Source organism: Anser cygnoides, chromosome 4 (assembly GCF_040182565.1).
Source record: "Anser cygnoides isolate HZ-2024a breed goose chromosome 4, Taihu_goose_T2T_genome, whole genome shotgun sequence".
In the NCBI taxonomy this organism is placed as follows: Eukaryota; Metazoa; Chordata; class Aves; order Anseriformes; family Anatidae; genus Anser; species Anser cygnoides.
The window spans coordinates 32,315,727-32,337,449 of record NC_089876.1 but is presented as its reverse complement, the minus strand read 5'-3'; the positions used below and the strand labels follow the sequence as shown (position 1 = coordinate 32,337,449).

At 40.1% G+C, this 21,723-nt stretch overlaps 3 long non-coding RNA genes across 5 annotated transcripts; 1 reads left to right on the top strand and 2 right to left on the bottom strand.

Moving 5' to 3' along the window:
• Positions 1 to 18: 18 nt before the first annotated feature.
• LOC136790804 (uncharacterized) lies at positions 19 to 5,545 on the bottom strand. Its single transcript, XR_010831427.1, has 2 exons — positions 4,174 to 5,545; positions 19 to 3,955 (listed from the first exon to the last, which is right to left on the bottom strand). It is a non-coding gene; the product is annotated as an uncharacterized lncRNA (long non-coding RNA).
• A 6,765-nt stretch (positions 5,546 to 12,310) lies between these two features.
• Positions 12,311 to 17,865, top strand: LOC136790806 (uncharacterized). The gene is made up of 3 exons (XR_010831429.1): positions 12,311 to 13,105; positions 16,816 to 16,886; positions 17,811 to 17,865. It is a non-coding gene; the product is annotated as an uncharacterized lncRNA (long non-coding RNA).
• Positions 15,277 to 21,718, bottom strand: LOC106041875 (uncharacterized). 3 transcript variants are annotated; one of them, XR_007167149.2, is made up of 5 exons: positions 21,577 to 21,718; positions 20,963 to 21,471; positions 20,603 to 20,709; positions 17,976 to 20,001; positions 15,277 to 17,484 (listed from the first exon to the last, which is right to left on the bottom strand). It is a non-coding gene; the product is annotated as an uncharacterized lncRNA (long non-coding RNA). The 3 variants fall into 3 exon arrangements; XR_010831414.1 differs by lacking the exon at positions 15,277 to 17,484 and having other exon boundaries at positions 17,601 to 20,001; XR_010831415.1 differs by lacking the exon at positions 15,277 to 17,484 and having other exon boundaries at positions 17,601 to 20,001; positions 21,096 to 21,471.
• Positions 21,719 to 21,723: the final 5 nt, after the last annotated feature.

Genomic DNA, 21,723 nt, shown 5'->3' with positions numbered 1-21,723 from the left:
TGTTGTGCATCTGTACTCTCGCTGGGGCTCAAAGTCATGCAGGGACAGGACTCAATTCAAATATGGTATGTACTCTATGCATGACGCCTATATTACACCTTTATGACCTTATAGTGGGGGGAAAAAAAACTGCTGATCTTTACAGATGTGGATTCGGACCATCTTTTTGGGGGGAGGAAGGTTGTAGCGAATCTTGGTCCTTATCCTATGTGCCACTTGCTGCTATTCGGAGCAGCTAAGTGGAGGCTAAAGTGGAGCAAAGGCTGCCAAAGGGGGCCGCACACGGAGGTGAATTTCACGCTGTTTGAATGTGATCTTGCCAAAAAGCCTGTATGTCTAGCAGGGGAGACTGTGACTGTTCTAGAAGGAGTGTTGTGTTGTTTACTTAAAAACAAGCTTTGCTAATTAAAATAGTGTATTCTGGAGTCCTATTTGAATGGCATAAGGGGTTATCAATGAAAAAGAGGCCAAGTACATTCATGCAGTCCTCCTGGCCTCTTGTTCCTTTTCCTGCGTGCTCACTAGGGGACTCAGATCAAGCTGTAAACATGTGAAAGTTGCCAGGATTACAAAATCCAGTTAGTGCTCCATGTGATGTGCTCCATAGGCTTTACCCTGGCAGTCACCGCTCATTTTAAGAAGCATTTACGGCGCTAAAGGCATGTAAACGGACCTTAGTGTCTGTGAGACTCGGACTGTTTTCAAGTAGCTTATGAGTTTATTCCTCTGGTTGACTGACTAAATATGTAGAAAAAAATGACGAGATGACTGGACAGAACGAAGGAAAACAGCCAAGTAAAAGCTCTTTATTCCTTCTCCTATCTCCTTCCCCATTTAAAAAAAAAAAAAAGTAAACCAAAATCAAACTAACAGCAACAAAATAGGAAAAACAACATACCAACCGTAGTTGTTATTTGTGGCCTGTCTTGGCCTGATTTTTCACGAAGTTAAAGGTACTGCACTCTGCTTCAAGTGAAAAGGAACAAAAAGGTGAGAGGTGCTGCCTTTTGGAAAACACTGCTGTTTTTCTCCCTTCTTGCACAAGATATCTGTGCCCTGTTTTATCTCCAAGTAAGTCAAACCATAATACACAATGGACATTTTTGTTTGGATTTATCATGAGATTAAAAAACAAAACAAAAACACAGCCTTCTGTCAAAACAAAGCGGTCTGGGGAGGGCTATATAAACGAGTACCTTGTAAGCACTATAAAGGGAGAAATTCTTAAGGCTAGTAGTTAAATAGCCTTTCAAACATACTGTGCAGAGCTGGTATTTTTGCTCTGACTTGCTAAAACAGGAGACTTTTCAAGGTTTATTTTTCCCCCAGTTTGTGTATGCAGAGAGTGGCTAAACTAAAATGTAATACAAACCTCTGGCTTCCAGTAACAAGGAGATTTGGGCTTTGTGATTCTTACTGCAAAATGGGGAAGATAGGGAACAGCTTTTTGGTTTCACTGGGTGCCATTTGAAACAACTCAAGATTCCTCTTTTTTGAGAGGTTTGCCCTTTTTGGGATTCAGAATTTTTATGATCATATTTCAGTTATATACACCTCATTGAATCCCTACCTGAAGCTGTGACTGTGATTTATTTTTACATAAACCCAGAGTCCTAAATTCCAGAAAATCTGAAGTTAAATTTGAACAGGACAGGCCTCTTAGAGTACTCCTTGGTATAAAACAGAAGTACCTTCTTAGCAACACTCCAGCCTTGGAATTTTTCTCCTGCAGTCAGTTGCGGTGACAGCCTAATCATCACTTGCTTGGTAAGAGGTAGTGTGAGTTACACGCTGACGAGCTGCAGCAAATCCATGGAATCGTCTGTGCTGAAGCAGAGTTGAAGGATGGCGATTGGACAGTTCCTGCAAACCTTTCTCTCCCTCCACTTGAGGCAGATGAGTGGGATGAAGGTCAGTGAACAACCTTTGTGCTCAAACTGATGAACCACTGTGGCGTTGGGCAGCCCATTTAAACACACTGGGCCCAGTTATTCCTTTGCAGAATGTATGGCTGCTGTGAGCTGCATGTTAGTCATTTTCTAATTCGGTGATAGAGTTGAAGATTTTTTCTTCTGTGTGGAGCCCTTTGCTGGGGGCTGCTCAGTGTCGGCTACATTTCTGTCTGTGCCCTGATGCTTACAGAGCAACACTTTCATCGGCTCCCTTCACTGCCCTGTGGCCCAGACTCTCCTCAAGTCCATACTGATAAACACCGAGATGATCTCACTTTTCAATGTGCTATCCCAAGCCCCTGTTAACCGCACAGCGTGGAGCCTGAATTGCAAATCTGCTGTGCCTCCGAGAAAACATGATTATGGGTACAGTGTAGGGAGTCAGGGAGGAAGTTTAGATGCTTAAATTAATACTCATTTGCTGATGTATCCGTCTTAGTTTAAAATGGACTGCAGGGTAAGAATAACTGTTGGTTCTTCTTGATGCTTCTCTGTGAAGTTCTGTCGACATTCCAGGCGCACTTAGATGTGGAATAGTAATTAGAGTGCTGGAGAAAACAGCTGGCTCTCTGAATATGGCTATTTAATGGACAGACTGCTGTTTTTGTTAACTAACTCTCATCACGGGGAGTGTAATCTTCCAGATTTTAGCCTTTCTAGTGTCATTAGCCTGGAACTAACAATGGGACATTTAACGTTTTTCTTGGCTAAATATGAAACATGAATTATTCCCACCTCTACCTCATATGTAACACTGGAGAAGAAGGGGAATTATCTTGGATTCCTACAAACTCGTAAGAGAGAATTTGCGAAGGAGTAGCTGCCACAATAAAACAGCCCTTCAATTTTTGAAAATGCTTAATGATTTAATGTGTGAAAGAGGTGGAAAGTTATACAATCTCCCATTCCTGCATTTAACCCAAGCTAGGTAAAGACCTGTCTGCTGTTACAGGATTAAGCTACGATAGTGATTAAGAAATGGACTGCAGATAACTATGAAAACTTTTTTAAGCCTTGATCTGTCGTCAAGTGTTCATAAAGAGTAACACATTTATTTTTTGTTTTGGAAGATAAATTTATGCCCATTCTTTGCTGGATTTGTCCTCAGCATTGTCTAGGTGATGCTCCCGCTCTTGGAGTAGCCTTACCTTTTCAGTTCCATCCCATCATCTTGGATGGGAAAAGATTTGTTTTTGAGTATTTTCAGCAGTTCACTTGATCACAGCTAGAATAAGGATTCACTTTTTGATTCTGTTCCTTTTTATATGAATAATGATCCAAAGTAGTCAAATAACAAAAGTTGTGGTTTGGAGGTAGCTCACCAAAGGGTTATGTTAAATGTCCCCACCCCACATTTGTTCTCCAGAGAAGTCTGCCTTGCAGAGAAAATTTGTGGATGTAGGTGTTCCAGAAGGAATGAAGATTCTTTATGTCAGCCTCAGTCCAGAATTAACAGGATTTGAACACAGACAAATTTGGAATGTGCACAAAAGCTCTTTTCAGTAAAATTGGAGGTACTGCAGGGCCCAACAAGTAACTGAGGGGGCTGAAGGATGACACTCTGGTTTTAAAATCAATGAACAGTAGGAGAAACAGTCCAGTAATGAAACCTCATGGCAGGATTCCAAAGCATTTCAGTGTTTCAAGCAGCCAGAACACTGTCCAAAAGCTCCTTCAAAAGGTTAATACCATGTAGCAGATGGGAATGCATGCTACAAAGCCGCTGTGGAGCATGAGTCGTCTAAGATTTTTAATGTATGTGTTTCTGAATTGTCAGTACATAGTAGTTGTAGGATTGTTATGATTCCCTACATAAAGAAAGATTCTTTTTGGCAACACGCAGACATCCCATAGGTTTTTTTCACCATAAAGGAGAAACACCGCAACACAACACCATGCTGCTGACTGCTGGTGGGTGAGTGGGAGAACGTTGGCCAGGTTTCAGGGGAATTGTACTCATCGGTTTTGATTTTCTGACGTCCTTTTGTCACGAGCTCAAGACACTGTTAGTGGAAAGGGCAATAAAATTACAGTATGTATTGCTAAAGTAACTCATTGCCAACAGTTATATGTGATTTCTGAAACATACGAACTAAGTTTTAATCACTCTTTTTGGTCATAATTCCTAGCATTAGCAAATTGACTGAATAACTAAGCTGTCAGTCAGTTTTAGCACTGGGTTTTTAAGTGGTTAGCACTGAGACTAATGTAAACAACTCACTTTTACTGCAAAAATTCACTGGCACCGCTGTATAATACCAAATCTAGAGGGACTGCAGTTCTGCATCAGTCTTTCACTTAGTTGCAACAGCTCACTGGACCATCCTGCAGTTGGGAAAAAAAACAAAACAAGAGTGTGCAGTACAAACAGTTTTTTAAAGCTGACAGAGCATGGCAGCCATGGTCATTCCAGCTTCGGCTTTGTCAGATGAGATCCCCTATCCCAGGCTGACATTGCACTCATCTTACTCCCCTGAATGTGATATTTGCAGAGTTGTACAGACACAGCTGCTCCCTTTATCAAGGAAGATGCTTGATACAAGCAAAGAGTGCCACCTAAAGGCAAATGTGCTGAAGGCTCCACGGAGAGCCAAATTCAGTGAACCCTTCAGCATGTAAATCACCTGCTTGTTGCATTTCTTCTCCAGCCAGACTGACCTTGGACAGTTCATCATGTACTTGATGGTCTGGAGCATTTCTTGGACAAAGCTAGTTCTACGTTTTCAGTAAGTTTTCATTATTTTTCGTTTTCCAATAAAAGCTATGTATGAAAGTGTATAAATCCCTCCCTTTAGTGTAGGAGATAACGACAAGGTGCTCAAATGAGCAGTACTGAGTGGTAGGTGATTGTGGCACTAAGCCAGTTCTGTGTGTGGGTAGATTTGGCCATCATTGATCTCTACAACATGATTTGGAGTTATTGAAGTAAAAGTCCACCAAAAAATAACAAAAATATTACTTTTTAAGCATTTTCAACTGTCTGGTCTGCATCCAAACTGAAATTACACAATGAAAACTTCTTCCAAGATAATGTTCAAAGATATAGCTAAATAGATGTGCTAGGTAAGGAAGCATCTTTTCCCTTTAGTTAGCTCAGCCACAAGGCAGCAGTGTAACAAGACACCGCTATCATGCAGGGAAATGGCTTCGTGTTAAGTTCTTTTAACCACAAATCTCTGCTCCAGTTGTTTTCGCTTTGTTTGTCTTTTTATACCCAGTTTTACAGATGGGCTTTCTCTGAACCATACCACGTGTGCCTTACTCCAGTTTCTGGTAACATTAACGACGGAGCTTTCTGACTTAACACCTTTTGGGATCTGTGCAGAACCTTTTTCTGGTTAAATTACTATACTTAACACAAAGCAATTCCAAAACAGGAATATGTTGCTCATCTCAGCCTCCTGTTCTCTGAGGACTCCTCTTTGGTGAGCTCTGCCCTGGTGCTGTATGGGCTGTCTCCAGCCACTCCAGCTGGCAACGAGGCAATATAGATTAAAAAAAAAAAAAAAAAAAAAAGTAGTGAAACTGGAAACTTAGGAGAAAAGAGTAAATACAGATCTTAAATGGCAACTTTTTCTAAAAATCACAAAAAAAAAGCAACACCATGGTATATGAATCTGTCATTGAGTCCATGTTTCCTGTGTTTAGAGGCTTTAGAGACTGACCAGTCTTATGTCCAGTGTGGTGTGTAATGCAGTAACATCTGTCTTGTTATCTAGGAACAACGTTTGTTGACTGCTCCTAGTACCACAAAATATACAGAGGTCAACCTTGTCATACTACTAATTATTCCTTGTAACAACTTCTTGTAGCAGTGGAAACAGTCAGGAGTGGCAGACTGAAGTTCAAAGAAATCAGACTTGACTACTGTGAGTAATGCTAATTTCAGCTAAGCTTTCCTTCAGATTTGTACAGTTGAGCCTGATGGTCCCATACAGAGTAAACAGTATAATATTCTAGAAACCATAAATCTTGACAAGTGATACAGTTTGTATCTTCTGGTTTTAAGTCTAGTGCGTTTATTTATTAGGGGCTACTCTGTCAGCTCAGGAAATGAGCCTCCTTAAAGATAATAGCATTCAGTAATTACCACATCTCTCATTTAACCATGTCAGAGGAGCTGCTTAAAATGGTGATTACATCTAAATTCCTGTTACTTTGCCCTTAAGAAGTATTGTAAGTCAAGAAAAAAAATGTTACTGCATCAACATTGCACGCTTGCTGTGATGACTTTGTACTTCATAGTGAAGCGCATGCAAGGAGTGGATACTGTCAATGATATGATGGTGTAGGTGATATTTAGTTAATATGCAGGTAACAGCTACATAATATATTAAGCGCACATGAGTTGGGTTTTTTTTTTTTTTCCACAAAAGAAAATTAAATGGAAGAGCAGCAGTCAGAGCAGTATCAACTACATCAAAAACTGCAATTAATTTTTCAAGATATCCTAACCAATTTATTTTTGTAAATCGGAATCTACTAAGTCCTGTATCAGGCAATGAGTTTGTATCAGGTTTTTTAAGTAAGAATTACTGGTGCATGTGTTTCACACGTCAGTACCTCATATCACAATGCTGAATATATTCAAAGGCTACTTAAGAGAGTAAATGACGTTATATATAGGCAGCAGTTGCTTTAAATTAGTGTGGTGTTTTGGAGAAATATCCCTGGAAACATTTTGGCACAATGGCTTGCCTTTTCTCTTTTTTCCACAACACTGAAACACAGCAATAGCCTTGCCCCCAGGTCACTGCACTGCAGAGGATATTTTACATTCTTTTCCTTTCATTCTTTTACTACAGAGGAGTTTGGTTGTCTCAATAGTAGTAACAAACTAATCTACTGTAGTGGCTTTTTTGCAATTACTCAAGTCTTTATGCGAGAAGAGTTTGGATTTTTCTTTTAGGGGCTTTTATGTTGAAAGAAAATAAAGCAGGTTGTTAAGGAATGTGGGACTATAGTTTCAGCCAAGCTGTGCAATTAATCAGGACTAATGAACTGATACGCTACTGGACTGTTGAGCAGCCGGTTGAAACAGCTCTGACAGTGTAAGTAATCCAGTTCTGATGCTGCGTTCAGCGTTTTGAACTGATGAATGACTGCCTGACAGCTGTGCTGGCTACAGTCATCACTCTTTTAGGAAATACCTCATTTAATGAGCACAATAGAACAAAGCAATACCTGCTAATTGGGAATGGTCTTACTGCAGCAATTGGATGTAAATAATACCAAATCAGAGGCCGGGTTCAATACCACGCGTGCTGCTGTAGTGCCAGGCTTTTGTGACTTCGTGTAAGATTACTGCCCCTGAAACACATGCACACAGGTTTGCGCCGCAGAGGCACAGTGGACTCCCCAGCATTTCTCTCCATGGCAGGAGGACTCCGTTTCTGCACAGTGTTCTGAGAGCAATTGCCAGTGTGGGGGTAGTGGCCTTTGATGTCAGATAATTTGACTTGCAGGTTTTGCTTCAGTTGACATATGATGTTTTCCCTGGGGCTCAGTAATGTGAACTGGAATGTGTTTTTTTGTCATAGAGGCTAAGAACTAGTCTTTGGTTTGCCCGTGGGAGGGAGGCCTCCGCAAACAAACTCATATGGATTTCACCTACCCATCCACATTAGTTTCAAACCTAAAAGACCGAGGCAGGCAGCTCCGAGTCTGGGAAAGAAAATCACTATTCTTCAACTGAGCAGGACTTAAAATAGCAATTAAAAGGACTAACATGACGGTGATAAAAGTACAGGGCATGTACTTGTACCCTTTAAAGTTTAATCCATGTTCAGGCAAAACCTCCTCCACTGCCTAAGAGGAAATCTGGCAGGGGGAGGTCAGAATCAAGGTCAAACTTTATATACAGATGGAGGCAGTGAAAGAAACTGTTTAACAGCTGAGACTAAATGTAATTCTTTTCTGGAAAACAACTGAAGAAATAGCAACTGAAGCAATTTTGGCTTGTTTTTCGTTAGTATTGATTGTAACTGATTTTTTTCTGGCCTGAGAGGTAGGTAAATGCACCGTTCCTCTAGAGCAGTGCACTGTAAGAGTGTGAGAGTCCCATCCTCTTCTCTGCTCCCAGCTCCTGGAACTTCCATTCCAACTACCACCAGACTTTTCAGAAAAGAACACTCATTTCAGGAAATGACTTATTTATGTCTCCTGTCCTGAACCAGTTATATTTTTAGAAGGGAGGAGGAGGAAGGACACTGTATAGATTTTAAAGCTCCTCCGTATGAATAAATACTCCATGTATGATTGAAAATAAAAGCGAGTCTTTGAAATCTGAGCCATAGTATGGGCTGCTTTATAGACTTTTACCTCCTGAACATTGCCTTTTTAAGAGTACTATTATCATCACATGCAGCACAGCCATGTCCGGGGATTGCCCACAGGAGAATAGCTGAGCAAATAAAAAATTTCTGCCTTGCAATTCAGAGATACTGGATGCAATGTAGTTCTATGATTCTGTATTGTGCAAGTACTCTGGGTGGTGGTGAACATTAGACATGACAAGGTTTTCAGCTACTTCCTTCACTTCAGTTGAAGATTGAGTAATATATTGATCAAATATACTGAATTTGCTGCCAGGATAATTCTGCGAGTTTTTTTCTAATACTTTGGTATTCAAGACCTGTATAAAAATATTAGCTATCCTTTAGTATGTGGATTACAACTGTTTCTCTAATTACTCAAATCGATTTGCAACCACAGCCCTGAGGAAAAACTTTGTTTTTACTCTAGAGATTGCTCATAGTTTTTATATAAAGCTATAACCTCTATTTATTGACACATTAAATTAAAATGGAAATAGGAAGGTACTCTGATAAAAAGCAAAGTGCTTTTCATGCTGTATCCTGGACACTACTCTTCTTGCAATTTTATTTAGGATGCTAGATAAGAGTGAAATATCCCATTTCCAACAGCGTCTGAAGTTTCAACACCGTCAGGATTTTCCCTCAGGCAATAAAAATTTAATTAAGTTTTATGGAATGAAGTCCATAACTCTTTGGATATTCACATTAGATTTTGATAAAATAAATTCTATGGTTTTAAAAAGTAACATTGTATTTATATAGATTTAGGCTGTCAGGATGCCCATTTCGTTATCTATTGTGTGCTCCCATTTCACATACTACCGTCTTAAGAGTGCTGCCATACATTGAAGTTCGCCACTTGCATAAATGCTCCTGCTCTTTTCTTATCATCAGCGCCCCATGACTCCTCTTGTCTTACTGAAAATGCTACAAATCAGGACTGGCTATCTGTAAACATACCCTAAAACACATAACTCCAAAATGCAGCTTCCTAAATTGACAACTAAACTTCCTCAGAAGGCTGCATCTCCATTCAAAATCATGTGCGGCACACTAAGCATCTCCATCTTCTCCACCTGTTCTATAAAGAATAAGAGTGTCAAAATCAGGGATACTAAGATGCCCACTAAGGAACATCTGTTATGGTCATGATGCAATTTTTTATTATTCTGCACCCAGTCTGAATTAAAATTTGCATAGGCTTCCCTGTATTTAAGAACCTGTAAAGCAGAATATTAATTTATTATCAATATAAAAAGATTAATTAAATTCCTACAGCATGGAATAAATAGAATTGAGAGTTGTTTAATTCAACTCTGAACGCTGAGCTGTGCAGGAGAATAGCAAGAGACTGAAGGAAAATTTATCTATAAAGTCAAAGCTGGTCCAAAGAAAATGGATGTATAAACATTTCACAGTGATGTCAGAATTTCTCATGTTTCACTCTAAACAAGTAATTCTGCAGGGCAGAACGGAAGAGGAGGCTTCCAAAAATGGGGTGTCTGTTAAAGGCTTGGCTGATATAAACACAGTGCGTGTTGGGATGTTAACAATCTAGCGCTTTCCTCGACAAGCCTTCCTGCTTAGTGGTAAATTCCAGGTTGTCAGCCATGCTCATCTGTTTAGTTAAATACCGTTACGGGACCTTGATTTTGGTGAGAACTGTGCTATTCCAGAGAGCTGTCTGTTCTGATGTTTTGAAGGAGCCAGGGGTTTTGGTCACAGCATGCATGTTTATGGCATGACAGCTCGGCCAAGAAGGTACTGTTGCACTGCAAATACTCAGAGCATATTATCCAAAATATAAAACAGTCCAACACCCAAGCATACAGATGGCAAAACAGACTGAAAGATTCAGTAACATGCTAAATCCATGTGCATTTCTGATTCTGTTCATTATTTGTTTTAAAAGTCAGAGAAAAAAAGTCCAGGGTGAAAAGGCAGCTGCTTTGTTTTTCTCCAGAGCGGAACAATGTGCATCCGACCACAGTCCCACATGTAAGGAATACCTTTCAGTTCTGCAGCATGGCCAAGACAATGCCAACAAAGTCAGCTGAGTTCCAGATTTTTCTTTAAAATTTAAGTCACTTTACTTAAACCATCTGTGGAGAGAGAGTAGTTTTGCAGTGAAGTGTGTTCTTGGGATACACAAGAGCATCTACAGTGTCAAGCCAGTTCTAAGTGGGCAGTATTCTAAAATAGCTGTTTCGGGATTACTGCTTGGCCAGTATTCTGTAATAGAAAGCACTTCAGCAGTGCAGTAAAAAAAATATCCTCTGGACTCCCTGCTGGGTAATAATTACACAACAAGGTAACAAGGACTACTGGGAGCATTAGCAGGTACAGTTAATCAGTGCAGCTCCACTGACTTCAGTGTATTTATGGCAGTATCAGTAAATGTTCTTGCTTGCAACATCTCCCTTCATTGCATTTCATTTTCTAGAACTGAATATTTCTAGCTATGCTCCCTGTGTTTCATAATGTACACGAGCATTGCAAGTACTAGTTAGGAAAATGGAATAATGGCACTTTCACTGGTGTAGACTAATGCTCTTAAAGGAAACAAAAACTGTTATAAAATGAGATTTTCAAGGTCAAAAATCAAGTGGCTGCTGCACCACTGGTAAAAGCAACTTCCAGCTAGAGCAGGACAGAGAAGAGATGGGAAAAGATGAGCCAGCAGGTGGAAACGTACACGATGTTTAGAGTCAGAGGGTGAGATGAGTCTGTGAAGACTTTCAAACGCTGTAACACCAAGTTTAGTTGATCACAGGGATGGCTAAGGAGGCGATCGAGAATCAAGTTTTTTCATCCCAGTTCCTGGAGCAAGCATGTGATCGAGCCCCAGAACTGCAGCCTCCCTGAGGTCAGGAAGGCTTAGGAACACTGCAAGAGAGGAGTGCGTGCACAGGGCTGTCAGGCTGTGCGAGTGCAGGTCAGCATCAGGGGGACAGGACAGGAAACTTCCATCTGCTACTGCGAGGGGTAAGTCTGTTTTCTTCCGAGGGTAAGTTTCAAAAGCAGATGATGTTGTTGCTGTGTTGGGGACACCAATTGTCAGTCAGTCATCTTCAGTGAAGTCTCCTGGACCAGGAACTGGACTGCAGTGGGTCAAGAGGAAGTAAATGCATACAGCCCAAATGCCTGCTGATGAGTTAGTGGCTCATGCACATGGTATTTTTCAATTTATGAAGACCTCCCTATGCTTTTTTTCGTGTGTGTGTGTTATTTCTGCCCTTCAAACACAAGGATAACTCTAACTAAAGGACTTCAGAAGAAAAAAATCCTTCCCCACACAGTGGAATTTTGGAAGGAATTCCCTTTTTTCCGCGTTTTCCAAATTACTTACTGAGACTGCTTTGGTTCTCCCTTGTTTTTCTGCTTGAGTACTTTTCTTCTGAGTACTATTTTATGCATAGTGATTCTTGGGGATCTCAGATTTACAGCACAAAAAGCAATATATTTTTTTTTCTTAATTGTTAGGTACCTCTGCTTTTAGCCCCCAAATTTGGGTTGTCTACTCGTGGAGCAGCAACCACAGCATTTGACTTGGGTGTGCAGTCACTTTGTCTGCTTGAATACTTCTGAAGACTGAATACGTAAACAATACTTGTTCTGAACATACATGAGCCATCTTCAGGCTCATGTTTATTTATGCACACTACCGATCAGACAAATTAGAAAATAAGTTCACAATTTACATGCTGCGAAATCACAAAACAGAGGGCAGACTTCTCCAGCTAAATACTTTGGCAACTTTTGAGCTTATGTACGTTCAATTCTCAGACTTGTTCTACTTACCGGGTAAGTTTCTTGAGCACTGCTGGCAGAAACTAGCCTACTGTCAAAAAGACGATAGCCGACTGGTATTAAAATCATGTAATGTCACATCTGCTTCTTTTTAGGAAAAGGAAAATCTATGATGTGATAATGGTACCACTGGATACAAAAAAAAAGTCTCTTGTATAAAAGAATGCCAGGCTTGCTTATATAAAACTGACTGTTCCTATTGGTATAAGGCAGCCATACCAGCACTATTTTTTAAAATACCAATATATTTCTATAGGAAGAGGGAAAAGTTCTTCAAATTTTCAGTGACTCCTGATGAACTTATTTTCCATAATTCAGGTTTTGACGTCCACTCTTAGGCACCCTAAAAAATGTGGATACTCTCCTCTGGTGATTTCATATATAATGTTATTCCTACAGCTATTTAGCAATTACAAGCTCATTTAGATTAAAATAAAAAATGAAAATTACCTTCTTCCCTACTTTGTTGCCTGCGTGTGCATAATATATGGTTAAGTTCGCTTGTCTAAGTCTGTGCGTGATAAGCCCTGGAGACGATACTTCTATTTAAAAGTGGTAAAGGAAATAATTGATGCCAAATAGTTTCCTGTAATAGAAAAGACTTCTCCCCAAACACATCTAGCGAAGGGTTTAGGCCAAAGTCTGATCCAGCTGCAGATGCAAAACCCCCTTATCTGAAGCTTCATTTTGAACTGTCATGTTAAGCAGGTAAGTTTACAACAGACTTGGTCACAGTGCGTTTGCATGCATCCCCTTGATTTTCGCTTTTATTTTTTAACAGGAAACTAATAGAGTGTGCTAGACATTTTGCTTCACTTTTTTTTCCCTATTGTTTTAATGTTTCTCCTTTTTTTGTTCTACTGGTTGAATGAAAGCTGGCCAGCTTCTGCCTCCACCTATGAGACTTCAAGTCAAGACTCACCAGGGTCTTTCAATGATGACAACTCCTTCAAACTCTTGATGTACTAGCACTTTTCAGAATGCTGGGCAAATACTGTTTCATGGGGAAGCCTCACAGCATTAAAGGTATGTATAAATTAACCTTCTTCAACTTTCCCAGTTCATTTCTGGCTAATTACAGTCCAGTCACACAGAAGGATGTCCCCATTTGGTCTGAGAGCAGGAGCGGTCAAGGTTGTGACAGCTCACACCCTGCTTTTATTGACAGCAAACTCCGTTGCGGGATAACTGCTGCCTACCACATTGGTGCATTAAGTTCTGGTTCTCCAAAATCCTTGGCACCAACTCTCGAGAGGACCATTCGCTACTGATGGTCTGCAGAAAGTGCAAAGCGTCTGCACTAAGAACCATCTCTGTCCAGTTATATCAAAAGTACAGAGCTGGGGTGAAATGAAGGAGTAAGGACTGCATGCAATGGCAGAACATGAAAATATGTGTAGTCAGGGAAAACAGGAGTCATTACAGAAATGGTCTATCACTATGCAAGGCATAGTCCTTAGCAGGACAGAAAAATGCGGTAACTAGAAAACGTACTACTGCTCTGTTTCTAAGCCTGAAAATAGCCTGTTCCGCCTGAAGTTGTCAAAGTACTTATCAATGGAGAACCTTTGCTACGTGAGGATCAGAAAATATGTTGTGGAAAAACATATGCCATGTTTTTTCTCCAGAAGTAATGGCAATTTCCCTGTTCTGACCTCAAGCAGATCTACTGTGATATGCATCACAGGGTACTACATGTTATTTGTACTCGTGTGGTCCAAGTAATAAGAGCACTCCATTAATGACAACCTCTGTACATCTTTCCTCCAGCTTTGACTGGTAATGTGGTTATGCTTTCTGATCACGGCATGCTATGATTTGAATATACCCCTTTGATATATTTTGCATTCATGGTAAGTGTGTATTCCTTGGGGCACAATTATTTTCTGTCTCCCTGCACTGTGATAAATTTCACAGAGATGTGGACAATGCAACCAAATCCTAGCACAAGAAACAGAAAAAAAAATGTTTTCTGCTTAAACACTTGAAATTAAACACTTGAAAAAGCTTCTTTGAGAACTATCATTTTAGAATGAGACTGTTCTTTGCACTGGTGGTAACAAGACAGATAATGTCCCTTTGGTGTGTGTTTTTCATTCTGCAGATGCCCAGGCACAGATTACGCTGTCCTGGCACACAGCAGACACTTGATTTAGCAGACTTCCAGTCCCAGCTCTACAGCTGTCTTGTACGTGCCTGCCTTCAGCGCTGCTACGCACGTGGCAGACAAGCACAGTGCCTCGAGTCTCGTTACCAGAGGTGTGCCTGACAGCCTCCTGACATGCCCCTCAGCCTGTTGCACCAACCCGCACTCAGTCCCCACAGATGCCACTCTGGTCTGCTCTTGCAGCTTCTATCCAGCCTTTCCACACACATCTCCCTTCATAGCTCTGAGCACGTGACAGTTTCAGCCCCAGCAACGCAAATTCCAGCCAAGCACTCAGCCCTTCACAATGTGTATCCAGCTTGTGAACTACGTACCCAGCCGCAGTACCTCTCACTTTTGGTCAGCAGTCTTTATCTGGGGAGAAAAGCAGGCAGAAGGAGCAGCTATGGCCTGAATTCTTACCTCTTTAGGGTGCATGTGCTGTCCCAGACAGGTGATACAGGAGCATTTGGTGGTTTTGCTGTTATACAGCCTCGGTCTCTGTTCAGTGTTGATGCTGTGCTACGGACTGCTGTTGTCTGAGGAAAGAGGAGCTGTGTTGGTATGCCGCTGTTGTCTGAGAAAAGAGGATGCATAAGGGGCTTGATGATGCTATGAAAAGGCAGGTAGCACTGCATGATATTGCATTGGTCCACTGTATATTGTTATTTGTTGTATTAAAGCATTCAGCCATCATGGCATGTTTAATGACAAAGACTGAACGTAATTGACATAAGATCCATTCCATAAGTGAAAAGTAGTTATTGCAATTAGTCATGTGATAAGTACACCTGGAACATTGTATGCCTGGATTCTTTAAAATATAAGCTGCCAAAGAGAATGAGGTATGGTTTCTCTGATTTTCTTAGGTGGCACTGGTAAACTGGTTACATTGGTGTCAAGCTAAAGAGTTTCAAACTCAGAACGATAAAAGTTGCTCAAAAAATCAGAACGTTTTTGCATGCTGACTCTGCCTGTATGCACTAGGTTCTGTTGCAAATGTAGCCTGAAATGCTCCCTGCATGCAATGCCCTGTAATTTCTAAATGTGCTGCGTAAAGATTTTATTTAAAAGGATAAACTCGTGGTTCCACCATAAGGAAGTAGTTTACAAAGAAGCCCTTTGAAATTTAAATAAGACAGTCTTCTACCTGACGATCTCCACAGTTGCAGGGAGAAAAGGGTATGTTTTATATTCAAAGTAGTGCAGGACATATTATGAAAGGTAGGGAAGTGAAAACAGATGAGTAACTACTGCTATGTGTAGCCAGAAGAAAACCTACCAGCAATTAAGCAAGAGGCAGATTCCTTCTGGACTACCAGCTCTTCTGTAGGAAGAGCATGAGAGTGGAAGTCAAAACACATCATCTTGAGTGCCAGTGCTTTGCACCAGGTTTCCTGTGTAACCCAGAATATGTCAGGTCACGCCTTGGTTTTTCCTCTTTGGAAATGTGAATGGTATTACCTTACCTTACGTGAGATTTAGCATATTAGTATAGGAACTGCTTTGAAAGTTTCAAGAGGCAGGAGCTACAGCTGTGAGAATATTATCGTGCATACAATGACACATGAAATGATACAATCGGAACTGTAAAGTCAGAATTGAAAATTACGTACTTCATTAACGCTCGACACACGTTGTCAAGTGTTCCCTTCACTGGGTATCAGACAATAATGTGGCTTTTAGAAGACAGAAACTTTTCCAGGGGTGTGTTTCTATTGCAAGCTGTTTTCTGTCTCTGCTTGCTCTAGAAGTAATTTATGACCAGGGGATACTGAAGAAATTTCTCTTTAGGGTTAATGACTGTTATACGTTCTGTTAAGATTTCCAGCTCTAGAAATACATAGTACAACAGCAACATAAAAGGCACAGGCTGTCCAACATACTGCTTCATACTTCAAAAATAATTTCCAGTTAACAAAGCAGTAAAATGTCATTAGGAGAAGCAATGTAATGAAGCTAAATAGAACTAGGAAAGAAGTTTCTAAAAATGATCCACATGAAAAATGTAATTATTTTAATCACCAGAGTAAATGTGGAACTCCTACAGATGTTCACATGCAATTCACACTGAAGTCAGCTAGTGGTTGACATACTCGATATGCCTATGATTCGATACATATTACTGAAAATAAAACTTACAGAACTAGAGGGATGCCCCTTACTCTGTGTGCAGAGTTCACTTCTTTAAAAGGAGCCTTGATTTATAAGTTGTGAGACCAAAACTAACTGGTAAGGACTTGCAAGAAAAGTAATATTGCCATGGCAGCTTGGTGATAGTAAGCAATTAGGAAGTAAATGCGAAGTCTTGAAACAACGCCTGCAGAAATGCACAGACATACAATTATTCCAATACAATTGAAAGTAACCCAATTCAGTAGGCAAAACTGTGTTGGAAAAGCTGTAGCTTCTCCAGATGAAATCAGTCCCTTTAGTTTGACAACATAAGTTTCAATTAATTAAGAAAAAAGACAACAAAAAAAAATAACAACATCATAATCAGATATCCCAGCAAGTGAGTGACTTTTTAAAAGCTTGTATTTGTACAAGTCAAAAAACGTATACTAAAATAAGCCTTTTTCTTATACAGGAACACAGAGGCATTTCTTAGGAACAGAGCAACTTTTTGGAAAAAGTAATTCACAGCTTGTTATGACAAATGTGAGTAGAAGCGCAAACGACAGTAGATTGTACCATATATGGGTGAAAAAATTGTCTCCTCTAGAGGCAGATTATGGTCGCTGTAACATCAGTATAAATCTGGAGTATAACTCTGGTGTAATTCCCCAGATTTCAGTGTAAATACTCTGGTGGAACAGAGAATAGCAGCATGCAAAATGAGAACTATACCTTTAAGAGATTTGCAGAAGGACAGAAGAGATTTTGCTGAATATGGAATTACATTCTGGCACCATTAAAGGGAGTACAGTATTTCTAAGGCATCATTTTCTTATTTTTTCTTCTTTTGACTTTCTCTTAATTCTTTCAGAGGTTTTTACAGAGATTCCACTTTAATTCTCTGTTTCTCTCACTGTGTTTCCCTGAAGTCTATATTTGGTCTTCTTTGGCTGGTTGTTTTAAAGAATTTAATTCAAAAGACGTTTACATCATTGTCTCCTATCCTGATCTCGTCATCCATCAACTTTTCTATCTTTACCAAGATACCATTTCACTACCTGTAATCTCAGCTGTCTCTTTCTCTCTGTCTTGCTGCTACCCAAAAATGTAATGGTCCGATTTTGTCATTGAAAAGATGATACTGGGAATGTGAAAAGCATAAAGAAAACACTAAGTGCAATTTCCAGGACCAGAGTATTTTGTATTACTATTTGTAATAATATTTGTATTAATTTTGTATACTTTTTATTAAAAAAAAAAAAAAGTTTTCCAATCATTTCTGTCAACTTAGAAAATTCAGATCAGATTCAGCAGAAAAAATTAGGTGACTAGACTTATCAATCGCAACAGCTCAGTGTGAAAGCGTAATAAAAAAGTGCACGAATGCCTTTCTGGATCTACATACCAGAGCTGTTTGCCTGCAGAGATTCACTTACTAAAACTGTCATTATGCAACTTTTATTGCAGGACATCAAAAACAGAAATAAGGATGACCACCAAATGATAAAATTTACCACCAGGTAAGCAGGCTTTCTGGTTGACATGTGAGTACTGAAGCTCACTGCAAAATATAAAGCTGCCATTTGTGCAAATAAGGTCATTATTCATTTAATGGAAATAGGAAGCTCTTACCATGCTTAACAAATTTCTGCTATCACTTCTACACAGGATGATGCTAAGTTGCGGTGCAGCAGTAGAGCAATGTACTTAGTGAAGATAAACACAGTGCTTTTAGATTTTGGACAGCTGCAGCAAAAGAATATTCCGAATCCAAATTGTCTGCCTGGCCTTTAAAATTTGGTCACCTGAAAGTCATTAATTATGGAATTAATAGAAACATGTCAATTTGGGAAAAAAAATCTGTCTTTTCTCCCCCCACCCGCTGCTTGTCTAGACTCAGCTCTGTCCTTCCACACAATCTCGCTACTGTTATGTGAGAGGAGAGCCTTTTCTTCCAAATAGGCTGGAGTCTGGGACAGCCTTTGTGTATTTCCCAGCCCTGGTGACCCTTCATCTCATTTCAAATCTCAAATAAAAACAACTCCTTTTCTCCTCCTCTCCCTATACATTTTAATGTCTCTCTTCCGCTGCTCTGATTTAACTCTTGACTGTAATATTCCCAAACAAAACCTTCATTAAGATAGACTCCAAAGTTGAATGCAGGAAGGACCTGTTTGAACAAGTAGTTTCTGTCTGGGCAAGATTGTTCTCTACCATATATTTACAACTGTTTCAACCAGTCTGCTTTTAAGTATCTACAGCTAATTAGATTCTGAATATTAGATTTTCTCCAAGATTATCCTTCAGAGCTGTAAGACTTACTATAGGAGAGATTTTCCTAGTAAAATCTATTTTTTTTCTTTCTTAGCTGGCACATACATAACTAGAATCCCAAATATGTTTCAGGTTTCTTTTCTGCAATTGTACTGCTATAGAGCCTGTGAGCACACTTGAAATCTCATTGGCAGTGGCCTACAAGAAAGGTTTCATTACAGGTAGGGAGCCAAAATTACTTTATTTCTCACAGTGGCATTCAGCCTCATCAAATGTTTGTAGCCCTGTCCCTTGATTGTCATTTAGCCAAAGAATATAAAAATGGCTAACATTTTGGAAGGGATTTGTGCATGAAGCTGCCAAACTTCAGACACCATTGAGTGCTTTTGGAAAATAGGTTCCTGTTTGGGCACCAGAACTGGGAGACGCCCGAAATTAATTGTCACTTTTGAAAATCCCAGACAGTCACTGCACTTAATCTTTCTCAGAGATTTAATCTTTCTTGTATTTCTTTTTGCTGCTTCTTTCTCAGCCACTCATTTCAGTTCTTTAGGATCTTTCCGATACTGCAAGGACAACACCTCACAGTCTAAGTAAAAAAGAAGGTGCTTTGCTGCCTAAGAACTTGTGTGTGAATTGCCCTAAGATGCAGCTGAGTTAGGCTTTCCTTTTTGTTTTAAATGGTTTTCGTTAGCTGCAAAATGTGCATGGTTAGACTTAGTCTTCCTCTAAACTGACCTTTAAAAGTACACTGGAGCATGCTAAACAATTTTTGACTCCCAAGTTACCCATGAGCATGAGATTAAGGGAGGGTGCTGGTTTATGTACAGGTTTTGTCCTGATACATAGCCAAGGTGTGGCCAGACATGTCCCAAACCAGGAACATGGAGGTGCTCTTGACTCCCCCAGTTGAGACATATAGAAAGGCACACCTGTTTATTAAGGAGGTTTCAACAAGAACAAATAATGTGATTTGGCATCTTTTTTTCTAGGCATTGATGTACTACGCTATGCAAAAGCACTGAGTAAATGATGCAAGGGTTTGAGGTGGAATAATTGGAGTATATTTATTTGCCAGACACTCTGTGCAGAAGAAAAGTTAAAGTTTTGTAGATGTAGCTAGCATGGAAACTTCCTCTGATCAGCTAAGGAAAAAGTCACGCTCCGGAATCTATTAAGTGCTGGCATTGTCAGTCTTCCCAGTAAATATACATAGCGTTCACGATAAATGACAGAAATACCGCACTGACAAAAGCCATTGCGTTTTTCCACAGTGGAGACAGTCCAAGGCGTCAGTCTTCATGCACAATGTGTTGTCTTTCTTTTAGTCGGTGATATAAGAAGTCTGTAAAGCTACGGCAATGCTTTTCATGTATTTGCATCCCTGTAAAATGCATAGTAGGTGAAGATGGAAATTATATTTTCCATTGATCCTAAGCTCCAAGTTTCCTTGTTCAAGATAGTTAATTAAAAAAAATAAAAATTAAATAGTCTAATGAGATAATCGTTAAGGTATTCACACATTTACAAGGCTAAGGAAAACAGTGTCCCAAACAGATGCTTATTAGTAGGATAAAGAACAAGGAACTAAATCTTGTTTAGAAGAAAGTAAATTACAATCAAATTTGCAGTCTTTTAAGAGAGGTGACTTTTGGGGGAGGAGGCTGCTTTATTCAGAGACATTCTAGTACAAGAAGGTAATATTGCCTTATTACGTAGGCTGAGTTTTAACACATCTGTAAGTCCTGTTTAACTCATTACGTTTACCTCAAGTAATAATGTGTCTTTGCAAAAAACATTTCCCTACAAAGAGACCTTTCTATGCCCCATGTTCAAACAAAGTAAAAAAGATTATATAGTAACTTGTTATCAACTATAAATTGACCTGAAGCATAGAAGCAGAGTTTGGGGATAAAATCTACTGCAGATCGTCAACATCCTTTAAAAAATAAAAATAAAAAATTTTCTCTCAGTAAGAGACTAACCTGTAGAATGAGGAGGTGGGCCCTTGCTGTGGAAATGTATAAGTGTACAGAGACCAAAATAAGCTTTCTTCTTGTTCACGAGGTGGATAACAATATAATGAGTTCACCTTAAAATGTAAATAGATAGTTATCAACTTAAGAAACTTGTATTACAAGAAAACAGTATTTAAATTACATAACTAACATCTCAGATTACTGTAGTCTCTTAAAATGTTAATTAGCTCTACCATTCATCTTTATATTTATTATGACTTACACAAAGTCAGTGACACTATTACTTATGGCAGACTCACTTTCATATCGAGCCCTTAATACCGCAGTTAGCACAAAGGAATTTGTATTTAATGATGCAACACTTACGGCAAAGCATTTTATTTGCTCTCAAGTAATCGTTTCCACACAAATGTTTCAGGAGAAAAATAAACAACTCCTCTTGACTATCATTCTGAAGAAAGTTCATTGGAAAGAAGTGAAATGGGGGTGTTTTTTGCACCTGAGCTACTGGTCTGTCACTGCCGCTGGCCTGACAGGAGCCTGCCATTAGGCACCCCCAGAGACGCTCCAAGATAGCTCCAGCCACCAACCTCGCCTTCAGAACGGGTAAAGAAGGCAGTTTTCTGAGGTAACTTCACCTCACCAAGCAGGCCTTCTCACCAGAACGCGTCTGACGTGCTAAAAAGGAACGGTCTTGTCTGAAAACTGGGCCACGGACGAATCTTTTTTTTTTTTTTTGACCAATTTAGCTATGCTGTAGCTGATGGTCGGCTCCGTCGTTTCACCTTCCCTTCGCTATCCCCTAGAGTCTACAGGACACTGTCCCACCACGCCAGGCATCAGCGCTGCCATTTTATGGACCAGAACCGAGGTAACTGTTAAAAAAAAAAAAAAAAAAAGGAGGGGGGCAGAGAAGGGCAGTTGGGGCCAAGCGCAGGTTGCCGTTAGCGGCGCCACGGCTGCGCCAGTCCTCAGGTTACCTTCGAGCCGGGGCCGGGCCTGTGTGAGCAGCTCCCCGCCGCCTCGGGGGCGTGAGGGAAGGAGGGAAAGGAAGGAGGGCGGCGGCTAGCGGCGGGGAGCGCTGAAGGGAGGAGGAGGAGAAGGGAGGAAAGAGGGGAAGGATCGGC